Below are 13,232 nucleotides of genomic sequence, written 5' to 3' on the forward strand. Positions count from 1 at the left end.
TAGCCCATGATTAGTGGGGCTGGCCCACCATATATGTGTATTTTATTTAGTTTTATATTTATAAATTCATTGAATCTAACGGTTAAGATCTAATTTGATGAAATTCAACAGTAAAAAAAATATTTAACGGTTCAAATTTAAATGTAACGGCTAAATTAATTAAAAAAAATCTTTTATGTGTTTCATATTTTTTCATAGCGTTTAACGAGTTTCATGGTGTCTGTTTGTGATTTTTCAATATTTATCAGAATCTAAATATTTTTAGGTTAAAATGTTCATAAAATTAAATTATGATAGTCTACATAATTTTTTCTTTTTAAAAAGTTACTTTAAGAAAAAAAAAAAATTAGCCTAAATTCATTATTTAATAATCTGGGGCTAAAAATTTAGGCCAGAAGTAGTGGAGCACAAAAACTGTTTCTGGACTAAAAATTTTAGGTTTTAGCCCAAAGGTTGGTACCTTTTAAAAAATGTACTAGAAACATTAGTACGATATAACCTAATCGATCGGTAATTTGACTGACTGATAAAAGATGATTTGATAATTCTGGAAGAAGCAAGGTATTGTGTAAGGATAAAGATGGGGTGAGTGCAATTGGACCAGGCTCTGTTACTGAGATTATAGTTCCATTGGCAGTGACGACACTCTCTTTTGGAGGATAAATCATGGATGAAAGAGAGACTCGTCATGCGTCATGTAGTCATGATCTCTAGAAACAATTTAAACTCTTCCCGAATTTCCTGAATTATCCCGATCAACAGAGAGATACTTGATCAAAAAAAGACAATATTGTCTTTTCTCCCATGGTTGCAGTAGGCTGAGGTAGTTAGGTTTAAGATTTTCAGTGTCGATTGCCAAGAACAAGCCACACGACAAGAATTAGGATTATTGTGCTACTTAAAGTTGATGGAATCGTCCCATGGAAGAAATTTCCATGCATGTCTAGGTACTCTAATTTTATACAACTAACTACACTTTGCTGGAATTTCACTGAATAACATGTTTTCAAAGATATCTATATGCTCAAGATTTATTAAAATTCCTACATCCTTTGGTAGGGAGCCCAGAAAATGATCTTGAGGTAAACTAAATATATACAAGTTCAACAGACCAATGATTTCTTGCGATATGATACCGCTAAAACTGTTCTCACCAAGATATAAGAGCCTCAAATTCTGACACTCTATTAAACTTGGCAGGATATTGCCTGGAAGTTGTTGCCTTTTAAGCTTAACTCATTTAATTGACTTAAATTTCCGAAAGAGGATGTAAGATTGCCAAAGAGAGAGAGTTCCTACTCAAATTTAATAGATATAACTTGTGAAGCTTTCCTACACCAGGGGGAATGTGACCTGATAATTGGTTCTCAGCATCCCCAAAACCTCCAAGCTAGCCAAATTTACAATCTCATTCGGGATACTTCCTAATATTTTATTTTGTGCAATATGGAATATTTGAAGAGAAGAAGACAGGTTTCCTATGCATTGAGGTAACGCCCCCATACTTGTTGGTAAACATTTCGAGAAATTCTTGACCAAAAAAAAAAAAAAAAAAACAACACGTCGAGAAATTCTAAATGGGTGGCATTAGGGATGGGCAAATACTCATTGGTTATGGGTAACCGCGGTTACCCGCCCATTTAAATTAAACGGTTACGGTTATGGATAACCGTTTAGATAAACAAACGGTTATGGATATAACCGTTTACCCGTGAAATGTAAATGAGCGGTTATAGGCATTAACCACGGTTATAAACGGGTAACCGTTTACCCATTTATTTTATATATGTAAAATTAATACAAATCATGTTCTCGATCAACTAATACTTAGCACCCAATAAATTAGCAAGGAATTCATCTGTTCTTCTCTCAATAACACTACTACAGGAATGATGATTCTCATCATCAAGGAATTCGCCAAATTAATTTAAATTCCTTGCGAGTAACCATGAAATTGACAGAAATGCTTTGACAAAAATGTCTTCTAAACAATTTTTGTAACCCAATAATACTTACCAAATATTATATTTACCTTCATTGGTAACAGTTAAAAATATCGCCCTTAAACTATTATTTCAATTATTAGAATCGTATAAGGACTTAAAAAATTAAAATACGGAAATGTATGATGAATGTACCTATAACGGTGTTTAATTATTAAAAAAAAAGAAAATTATGAATTTTTTTTTTAATTTTCAAGTTGTTAAAAAACATGTAGACGGGGTATGAGTATAACCGTTTAGGCAATTACCCAACTAGTAAACGGTTATGCACGCATGAGCATAAACAGTTATGGGTAAATAACCGCAGTTACTCGCCCACTATAATCGTTGCCCACCGTGGCATTGCTCAAATCACATAGAAAGGTCGAGTCGTCAATTCCCCCACTTTTGAGATGGTTGTTAGCAAGGATTAACCACTCGAGCTTATGCAAATCTGTCAAAGGAGGGACCTTTTCACGCGATGATGGTGGGTGATTTGGTCCTGCGTGTAGGATGAGTCCCCTTAACTTTACATGGTTGTTGATTTGTGGATCTTTTACGTGTGACTCACTAATTGGGTCTCATGTGAGGGAGCGTGTTGAAATGTCATACGTTGACCTTATCAATGACAAAAGAAGAGTTTAAGTATCATTACCTCAGTCTAACTAACACCGAAGTTTTTTATGATAAAGTCCAACAATTGACAAATTATGCAAATAATACTTACCAAGTTGATAACAATACCAATGTTGTTAGAAGTGGACATTCAATCCGTCACTCTAATAATTCTACAAGACCAACTTTAAGGTGATCAGTTTTTGTGCATCAACACTTTGGTTGTAAATTATCTGATTCCAAATTTTTAAATATTTGGACTTGACTCGCCAAATATGGGTCAAGTATATTGTCTCTAGTGTTGGAAAGTGCCACGGTAGATTGGTAGATACATAGCTCTAGCATTCATCAAATATTACTGGCCGACCGGCTTGTCGGAAAGTAGCTTCTAAACTGTCTATTTTCTAGCTTAGCTTACAAGTTAAGTTGGAGAAAGTGTGCTAGTAGACTTTGCCGTGGTCAAGTTAGGGTTGGAAATTGCCCATGCATACAGATTTAGCAGACTTTTCTCTTTCTTAACAATTATTTATTTAATTCACAAACACTGTAGTTTTAATATATATATATATATATATATATATATATATATTATGGACTTGACTTGATATATATGGGTCGACCATATTGTCTCATTGCACAATGCCATGGTAAACTGGTAGATATATAGCTGGCATTCATAAATCATTACTGGCCGACAAGCTTTAAATAAGGGGTTGGTTTTGTTTCTATTTTCTAGCTTACCTTACAAGTTAAGTTGGAAAAAAGTGTGCTCGTAGACTTTGGCAGGGTCAAGTTGGTGTTGGAAATTGCCATCTAAATAGCCTTAGGAGTCTGGATTTCAAATTAGAAATATTTTTTTTCAAAATATCAAACTTTTTCACCGACCCCTTTGCACCTAACAATTATTTATCCAACCCACCAACTTTATCGCATTATTAAATAAATATATATATATATATATTTAACTTTCTAATAAACTTCTTAAGGAAAAATATAGAAAGTGAGGGTAGGAAAGGGACGGTAAGAGAGAAAGCGCTCTCAACTTTCTATAATTGCTTATTTTCTCTTGTAGCCTTACACCTTTAATTATACTAATTATGTGGGTTTTACTTGCCTTATAAGTAACACGAGTCTTCCAAATCTTATTGGAATCCTACTTCTAGATTTACAAAACCACACTCTTAAATAATATTAACTACGATACTTCCCCTTGATGTGTAAAGCTTAAGAAATAGTCGTATCAGGTTTTTTCGGATGATTGTTGGAGCCTTCAATTGGCATATAGAGAGTCACACATGCAATCTAGATCAAGGTTGCTTAAAGGAAACATAAACTCACAAAACTAACAATGGTATAACCACTGACGGAGGCACATTACTTTAGTCTAAAGAAGCTGGCAAAATTGCACTGTAGAAATGAACAGTGTTTTGGTTTGAATTTCATTTTATTTACGAGGCTGCCACTGACTCTCTGCCGCTGATCTTTATGCTGCGTGTTGATAATCGTGGAAAGGCAGGGGTGCGATGGTCGTTTTAGTCTGTAGGGTTTCGAACAGATTGGGTGGGTTAGAGACTTTCATTTCCTTTCTTTCTGAGCTGCAATTGGACTCGGTGACACCATGTCGTCGATAGCGAGAGAGAGCGAGCGAGCAGAGAGAGAAGAGAGAGAGAGAGAGGGAGGGAGGGGGAGAGAGATAGGGATTGGTGAAAGGAAGGCATGCGGCTTACAGGCAGACAGAGTCACGGGGGGTGTACGATTCAAGGGAGAGAAAGAGAGGGGATTGAGTGGTGATGCTCGATTTGGGAAGAGAAAGAGAGAGACAGGGAGAGCGCGATTTTGGGGTTATGCGACGGCGGGAGAGAGGGCGAGGGTTGTTGCATCCGTGTCACTCAGAGTGGGTTGCGAGAGAGTGAGAGTTCTGCGTTCTAGGGTTTGAGAGTTGGTTTCGAGAAAGTGAGGGGGCCTAAGTGGGGGTAAGGCTTGGGCTGGGTTTGTGGAATGGGGCTGGATTAGTTACAGACAGAGAAGCGGAGGAGGGTGTGGAATGTCAGGGAGAGGAAGGGAGAGGGAGGTCTGCCAAAAAACGTGGGTTGCAGAGCTACAACGAGGGAGATGGGCGTGGATTGGCAGGGAGCGGAAGGGAAAGGGAGGAGTGAGGCTTGCGAAAAGCGGGGTTGGATTGATTTTTCCTGCTCAAATCAATGGTTAGTGTCGGGATTGAGGGGTGGGTCCAAAGTGGGCATGGTTGTGAGGGAGAGAGGGATGGCAGAGACAGAGGTCATGGAGTTGGGCGTGGGAATTCCACAAATCAGTGGTGTTAATATCAGCAATGAGCATTACTGGGATGTGAGTTCTCTCAACCTTTTGATTAATTTTTTTTATATTTTGGCTTTTTATTAAGCTATGTAAATGTTTAATTTCCATTTGAAAACTTGGGGAATTCTAGGTATATTGTTTATGGAAGAAGCTCAGTCTCAAACGATCCCTTGATCTCTTCCCCCCCCCCCCCCCCCCCCCCCGCATATGGCGAACTCCCTCCTCCCGACCCCGAGAGGTACTGTCGTTGCCTATACTTTCTGTAATTTTTGGGGTTTGTGAAATTATTGAGTTGAATGTAGTTTTTTTTTTTGGTTTGAAAATTTGTGTTTTAATTGTTGCTCACTCCTTTTTTTGTTTCTTGCAGTAAAAGACTTCGCATGAGCCACAAGGTTAGTGAAATTATAAAGTTGAAATTGTTAGTGTTTTTCTTTTGTTTTTTGTGAACTATAAGCTTTGTGAAATTGTTGAGTTGAATGTCGTTTTTTTTTTTTTTTGAAAATTTGTGCGTTAATTGTGCTCACTCTTTGTTTTTTCTTTGCAGTAAAACACTTCGCATGAGCCACAAGGTTACTGAAATTATAGATTTGAAATTGTTAGTGTTTTTCTTTTCTTTCGGTTTTTATTTTTTATTTTTTATTGTTTTTTGTTTTTTTTAATTATAACCTTTGTGAAGTTATTGATTTGAAGAATGTTGTGTTCGAATGAAAATTTTGATTTGAATTATTAGATAAGCATGGAGTATGTAGGAATTCAACCCAAAGCTAGCCAAAAACTGCCTCGCCGGGCTGAGTCTGGTGCACCGGGAAGTGGTTCTGAATGACTTTCTGATGCCCTTGCCTTTACAGGTATTATTTGTTCTAAATGAAATTTCTAATAAGCAGTTAGAAGTAGGGAAGTTATAGCTTATTGTTTTGTGGAAGTTAAGTCTATCTGGGTATTCTATATTGCCACTGTAACATGCTTAAGCCATTTTGTTAGTTGTAATATCATGTGTGTCATGAAGATTCTAAGGAAATGTAGATGGGTGGAGCTCAAAACGCTTTGGTTGTTGGTCCATCTAGGAAACCGTGAGTAGTTTCTTGCTTGCAGGTGTATTAATGGTTGTTTTCGCTTTATTTAATATATCTATGTTGCACATGTTTCAGCTTATGCCTTTTCCCATATGTATTTGTGCCTATTGATTTGGTGACTCTAGCTTTGCAATTCGCAGGGATGAGAGTCTACACACAGGCACGAAGGCCGAGTCAACTCACCAATGACTCTACGAGTTCGAAAATCTGTGAAGGTACATATAGCATGATGTTAAATTTACGCAATTTTTTTATTTTGAATTAGTTCAGAGTCTTTGGGTTTTTTACTGTTCAATAGAGCGGTAGTTAAAGCAGACATCTTTGTGTCCATACAGTTGGTTGGAAATGAAAATTGCCCTGCATTATTCGTTAATTAAGCAAACTGTATGTAGGCTTTTAATCATATTGGTTGTTTCGTAAAAGATTTTTTGTACTTTTATAGGTTGGAGCACCAGGAACGTGATACTCAGTCTAAAATCTGAACACAGCGAAGAGCTAAAGCATATCTAACTGCAAGCTGAAAACGAATTGAGAGAGGTTCAAATAAATATCTTTGAATTAAGTTGGAACTGCTTATTTAACTAGAGTGTTATATGCTTATGTTACAAACCAGTTTATCATTTTCATAGAAAACAACTTCAATGAGGAGCGAACATGAAGCTGAGCTGACAGGTTTACGGCTTCAGCATGAAGATGAGTGTGAGAAAATGCAGGATGAATTGGATCTTCAAAAGTCTTAAAGTACATATCTACCATTAAATAATTGATATTTTTGTACCTTTTACTTACGGAAGAGGGCATTACTGCAAATGCAGTGGAGAGTTTTGGTAATAAGCCACAAGAGGACCAAGAAGTGAATTCAAAGAAGGTTGGCTTTATAATAGATAACTCTCTCTCTCTCTCTCTCTCTCTCATATCCACAAACACAGATTAAATTACTATAAGTTGTTTAGTTGCAGTTGATTCAATGTATTGGTTAATCTTAATTTTAGTCCGCATAAATTATTATGGCTGTGGAAATTGAACTAAAAACTACATTTGTTTTTTAAAATTGAATTTTTTATTTTTCTTACCAGGAAATAGGTGGTTACAAATTATTTACTCCACTAATAAAGAATTTGTTAAATTACTATAAGCTATTTAAATTTTAAATGTTTAATTTCCATTTGAAAACTTGGGGAGTTCTAGGTATGTTGTTTATGGCAGAAGCTCAATCTCAAATCCCTCAAACGATCTCTCAGTTGCCACTTTGTTTTCGTAAGTTGTGGAACTTGATTTTCTCTATTCGTTGTTGTTGAAGTAGCTAAGTCTTGAAGCTAAAATGTTGAAAGCCAAAAACATGTAGACAGGGGCAAGATTTGTGTGAACTACTGATTGAGTCTGCATTCAATTGTAACTTTTCATGCAGTTACATGCTGATGAAATAGAATTCAATTTTTTTATTCCCTTCTTTTTTTTTAAATGCAATTACATTTATATGATGATTTACAGCGTATATTCATCTTTTAGTTTCTAATTCTTCATGCAGTCTAAGCCATGAAGGATTTGATAAACCCACAATTGATAACAATGTGCGGCGGCACCAACGGTTTAGGAGATCTGGTTTAGGTTTTGCACAGAGAGAGAGACAAAGAGAGAGAGAGAGAGATAGGGATAGGGAGTGTCCGAGAGAAATGTGGGAGGATTTAGGCGAGGGATTTTAGGGATTTGTTTAGGGTTTATTTTCTGTGATTTGTAGACAGAGAGATGGGACAAGGGTAAGAGAGAGAGATGGGAGGATTTTCTGCGAGGGTAAAGGGAACAGAAAAAGCATTTCGTTTTCCATTTGTTTCCTCAAACCCTTGGGATTTCTGCGATTGCAGAGAGAGAGAGATGGGGGTGTCCGTTAGGTTCCCTTCAATTGTCACTTTTGTGATTTGTCCACCCTTGATTGTTGTGTGATTCATTCTCACAAACGTTCTATGCACAAAGTTTCGTATTCTTCCTTCCTTTTAATTTTGATATTTTTGTGCTTAATTTCTGTTTTATTTTATTTGGTGATTAGATTAACAGACCTTGGCTTGGCTATTTTGGTATAATAATTTCACATCGCGTGTTACCCTTTTGCATCACCTTAATTGTTCATCAAATGCTAACTTTTAATTATGTTTTCTTTGGATCAGTCTCCATCTGGTACATTTGTCCATCCTTCTGGAGTGGAGCACTATCTTTCTAACAGCATAAATGCTCTGAGAAACTGCTATGGAGACAAACAGCTGTTTACTCCGTTCTAGGTATGTTTTTCTTTAGTATTTTAGAGGGATTCTTGACTATTCCCCATTGTAATCTTTACCTTTGTATCTATCTCTCTCAAAGACGATGAGAGTAACAACTGTTGCAAAGCAAATTCTCATATGTATCTAAGCATATACATAGATTGGACAAAAACCGAATCTTAAATTGGGGCAGTGTATGTGAATGCATGCAATGTGGTTAGGTTCATTCCCGCATGGGTTTTCGTCTTCTTTTCGTTAAATCGTTAGGTTCATTCCCACATGGGAGAGGTGTGTGTTTTTGCCATCAAACTGGTAGAGACGGATCTTAATCAAATATCATGCCGTAGTGTTATTTTGTTTGCATCTATGGAACTATATATTTACTTTGTTGTTGTTGACTGATAGGAGCATATTCATGCGACTTAAATGGCTTGTTCTCGTGCATTTACGTTATGTTTCTTTAGTTATTTTAGTACTTTAAGCTATTTTCGTGTGTTTGTAGGTTCTAAGGGCAAAGTATGCAAAAGGATGCCTTTTGGAGCCTTTTGGAGCAAATTAGAGATTGGAATGGATATCATATGCTTGGAGCCAAGAGGATGGACGAAATTGAAGGATTTCTAATCCATTGCAGCCACATGCACATTCAATCATTCACACCAAAACCTTGCACATGCTTTCCCATTTCATTATTCATTCACTTTGCAGCCACCATTCCCCCTTTAATCCACATGCTCTCCCATTTCAGATTGCATTTTCACTCACCACAAACAAGTCACATGCATTCATCAACATATCTAGCTGTCATTCACATGCATTTCATTCATCATTTCCACCCCCACATGTCCCTTTAATCATTCAAACATACACTCCCATTAATTAAACAAATCAGCCACACATTCACACCTTTCTCCCCAAAACCGTGCATTCCCTTTCATTTCTGTCAAAGCACATGCATTTCCACCCTTTAATCACATGCACAAACAGCCACATGCATCTCCCATCACCATTTCAGATTTCCACCAAGTTCCTAGCTGTCATGTTCCCCCCATTTCACCTATAAATAACCCTTCAATTCGTCCATATTGGGAGGACAATCCATTCACCACAGAAATAAGGCCTTTGTGCCAGAAATTCACCCATTCCAAACACTCTTCCATAAACTCATCCATTGCAGAAATGTAGACATCAATCCACCCTTGTGCCGTGCCCTCCCCTACAAATCCAAACACCATCCTTCCATTTCCACCACTCCCCAAACCATTCACACCATCAAATTATCCCTAGACCTTGTGCTACAACGAAGAGGAAGAGAAGAGTGCCTAAACGTTCATACAATTCAATTTTGAGTTGTTGGAATGTTTAGGTGTTTCTTTGATTTCAATGTTTAATTTCAATTCTCTTTGTTTTGTACTAATGAGGAAAGGAAGATAAGAGTGCCTAAACGTTCATACAATTCAAGTTTGAGTTGTTGGAATGTTTAGGTGTTTCTTTGATTTCTCTTTGTTTTGTATCATAAGGAACTAAACCCCCCTTGGCTAGGGGGTGATTCGAAATATATGTTTATGCTTACATTTTGATTTGATTACTTCTAATTGCGTTTCATAAGTTGTGATTCAATTTGTTTAACTATTTGATTGATAACTTATTTATGTATGTTTATTGAGAGTGCACGCTTAATTTTCATGCATGAATATGACGCTAGAATATAAGTGAGTTTCACCTAATAGTTACGAACTTATATTCACAAGTAGTGGAGGTTGCTTATAAACAATCGCGTTAAATGAATTCTTGGCAAGAGTATCATGCATTCATAGTTACAATTGTCTCGTCAATACTTATAATTTTCATAGAGCGTAATGATTCTTGCTTGTACCTCTTCTATGCATTCATGTTGAGGACTTGTGGGGAATGTTTTGAATTGTCGCATGCATCATCCAATTCAATAACGTTAGGAAGATTTGAAGGTTAATTAGTGCATCACGGTTAACTTGGGGTGTTGAGTATCATAGTTTATTGAAATGAAATTGGAAATCATTTTATTATGCATGTGTAACATATGTGAAGATGAACCCCTTAGCTAGCATTCATTCATTTCAATTCCATTCATTCTATTTCAATTTCATATTTACATTCTGTCTAGTTTATTAATTTGTTTCATTATTTCAATTTTCGTCAAATCTAATTCCCCCTTTACTTTAATGTTCAAATTAGTTAGAAATCAATTTAGTTTGTGTTTATGAGTGTTTTGATTCATTTTATTTCCCAATTTCGTCCAAATTCACCAAAGTGCTCAAAACTGCCCAGAAAGTGATTTTAAGGCAGTTTTGAGTGTTTTGGGGTGATGTTTGAGTCTTTTGGTTTGTTTTAGTGTTTCAAGCATTTAGTTTTACATTCTTTGAGTTAGTTTAGTGTTTTATATTGTGTTTTTACGTTTTTGAGTCAAGTTATTACTTAATTTCGTCCAAAATTGTGTTTAAGGTCAGAAACTGCCTATTTAGTGTTTTTAGGCAGTTTTGAGTCTTTTGAACCTATTTTGAGTCCTTTGAGTCTTTGTGAACGTTTTTAACTTTGTTTTTTTATGTTTTTGAGTCAGTTTAGAGGTTTTAGCAAGCCCTCCTAATCCCCGGTCCAGAACGATCCCTACTTGCACCTATACTACAATTGATAAAAAGAGGGTTTAATTTGCGTGCGTATAAATCACGCATCATTGACGGCTTCGCATGTTCTTTCCAGATAATGCTGCCTTTTTGGATTTCGTATGAGTGTCCCGGGTTGGTTCTAGACGATCAATAGAGGGATGATCGCTGTCATTCGGACTGCGGGCGTCCACTTCAAAATCCCGGTAAACACGTCATTTTCTTGATTTCAGGCCATGCAAAATTCATGGTGAAAAAACTGAGCTCATGTCGTTGGTTTGTGCCTCTGTCCTATTTCTTATTTATTTATTTTATCAATCCTTTTCCTTCTTGGTTCTATTTGTAGCTGCTAGTTCCGATATTTCGTTGTCCTATCTGTGCATGATATCAGTGCTGCCACTTTTCATATTCTTATCAATGCTTACATCTTCACTCTTTTCCTTTTGTTTCGTTTGCTTAACATGGTTTCGGCTTTCTGAGATTGTGTGTTTGATTAACATTTGATCCTATGGTGTTAGAATTTAAATTTGATTGGTTTTTTAAACCAAGATTGTGCGTCCTTTGATGTGGATAAATTCTGCCGCCAGGGATTTTGGTCTCTGGATTTTTCATGGTGTTATTTTTATGGCATAATCCATTGGTGTCGTGTGCATTTTTTTATCAACAATAATAAGCGTTTTCTCAGTATTGCAAAAAAGTTTTCTTATAATTGAAATATTTGAAATCCCTGGTCTATAATCCTCTTGATTCATGGTTTTAATGCCTCCTGATAAAATAACTACAACGTTATCACTTCTTTCATCAGATAGATTTAAACATTCTACCCATTATTGAGTTTCTTTAACGAGTCTCACCCATTTGTCATAAAATTAGATGAGGTGACTTCATACCATCTCAGAGTATTGTCGGAATATAATATGATATTTGATTGTTTCTCTTTTTTTTCCCACGAGTCACAATTTGTATGTGAAACAATGTCTAATAAACTTACCAGATCTTCATCGCTTATCATACTATTACAGGTTTTGTTTTAAGGTTCTGATGGATAAAGCAAAAGCTCCTACCAATTTAGCAGTGAACCAAGAATTCAGGGCTTTTATTAACGACATATCACATGCCATTTTAAAGGTAAATCTAGATGCCAATCGCTATGCAATTTAGTTTTACTTTTAGCATGTTCCGAGGGACCTTTGAATTTAAATGTTTAGTTGTTTTCGTTTTACTATCTTGATAGGTATGTGTGTATTACTATTCTATTTATCCCCATTCTCTGGTGGTGTTTACTGCATTGTTTCTACACAATCTCTAATGGTTCCATTGCTGGACATAAAAGAAATTTCGACTATTTTTTTTTCTATTTATTTATCTCCATTTTCGATTATAGTTTGCTTTGTGCTGGATGTAAAAGGTTTTTCTTCAATGATTATATATAGTTTCAATACATGGTGGTTAACCATGTTTTTTATGGTGGATCACTTTCGTTGATTGCAGGTTCGACAAACAGTTGAAGAACACATATGATCACCTACTTTTTACGAGGTCCTACTCATACTTAGTTGTTTATTTTAGCATAGATTTTACACTTACTTTAGGGTACGTGTGTGTGTAAAGATCATGCAAAACAATGTGACATTGCCTCTCCGTTTTTGGTATCTTTGTTTCTCTTTGAGATGAGTGCATGGTGCATGTGTCTTAATTTATTCAGGTTAAATGTGTCTTATTCATGCAGTTAAGGTGCGTGCGTTCAAGTCCCGCGGCAACGCGCTGGCATATTTTCTCGTAAGGACTATAGTAGTCCAAGGCCTACCCTGACTTGAAAAAATAAGATTAGTAGTAACTTATTTCTATTGCTTTGCAACCCTTCTCAATGCTTTTAAAAAAATTCAATCATTATTTATCTTTTTCATCCAACAGATCTCATCCCAAAATTAAGTATAATATTTCAAATGATCATTTATCACAAATCAATAACATTTAAATTAAAACCCATCATTCACTTTAATTAAAAAAAATATCGTCTTTCACGTATGCATTGGCAGAGCTATTCCCCCTATTCTTCTTGAATTTCATATATTTAGCCATTCTAAATTTCAAATTTATTGAATAAAGACAATAAGGTTTGTAAAAAATATTCTCTATAACATATTTGTTTCTATTCTATCCTACCTTTTACTTGGGCTTTAGGATTTGCAAAATTCCAGTAATTCTCTCTATTGAATTTGATAATTCTTTCAATGGTGTAGATGACATCATGTAATGGTTCCAAAATATGAAATTCATCGAGAGTAATTATGATTACTATGAATAGATAAATTATCTATGTATACAAGATGAGACGGAAAAAATTTTCCTTAC

General features: G+C 35.8%; 1 long non-coding RNA gene across 6 annotated transcripts; it reads left to right on the top strand.

The window, feature by feature from the left end:
- Positions 1-3,966: 3,966 nt before the first annotated feature.
- LOC148695575 (uncharacterized) lies at positions 3,967-12,497 on the top strand. 6 transcript variants are annotated; one of them, XR_015964703.1, is made up of 11 exons: positions 3,967-4,943; positions 5,044-5,151; positions 5,281-5,305; positions 5,458-5,508; positions 5,644-5,761; positions 6,127-6,201; positions 6,429-6,523; positions 6,616-8,259; positions 10,975-11,153; positions 11,900-12,005; positions 12,369-12,497. It is a non-coding gene; the product is annotated as an uncharacterized LOC148695575 (long non-coding RNA). The 6 variants fall into 6 exon arrangements; XR_015964704.1 differs by having other exon boundaries at positions 10,975-11,083; positions 12,369-12,496; XR_015964702.1 differs by lacking the exons at positions 11,900-12,005; positions 12,369-12,497 and adding an exon at positions 5,895-5,983 and having other exon boundaries at positions 10,975-11,317.
- Positions 12,498-13,232: the final 735 nt, after the last annotated feature.

The sequence above is a fragment of the Pyrus communis genome, chromosome 7, assembly GCF_041283825.1.
Source record: "Pyrus communis isolate YQ-2024b chromosome 7, ASM4128382v1, whole genome shotgun sequence".
Classification (NCBI taxonomy): Eukaryota; Viridiplantae; Streptophyta; class Magnoliopsida; order Rosales; family Rosaceae; genus Pyrus; species Pyrus communis.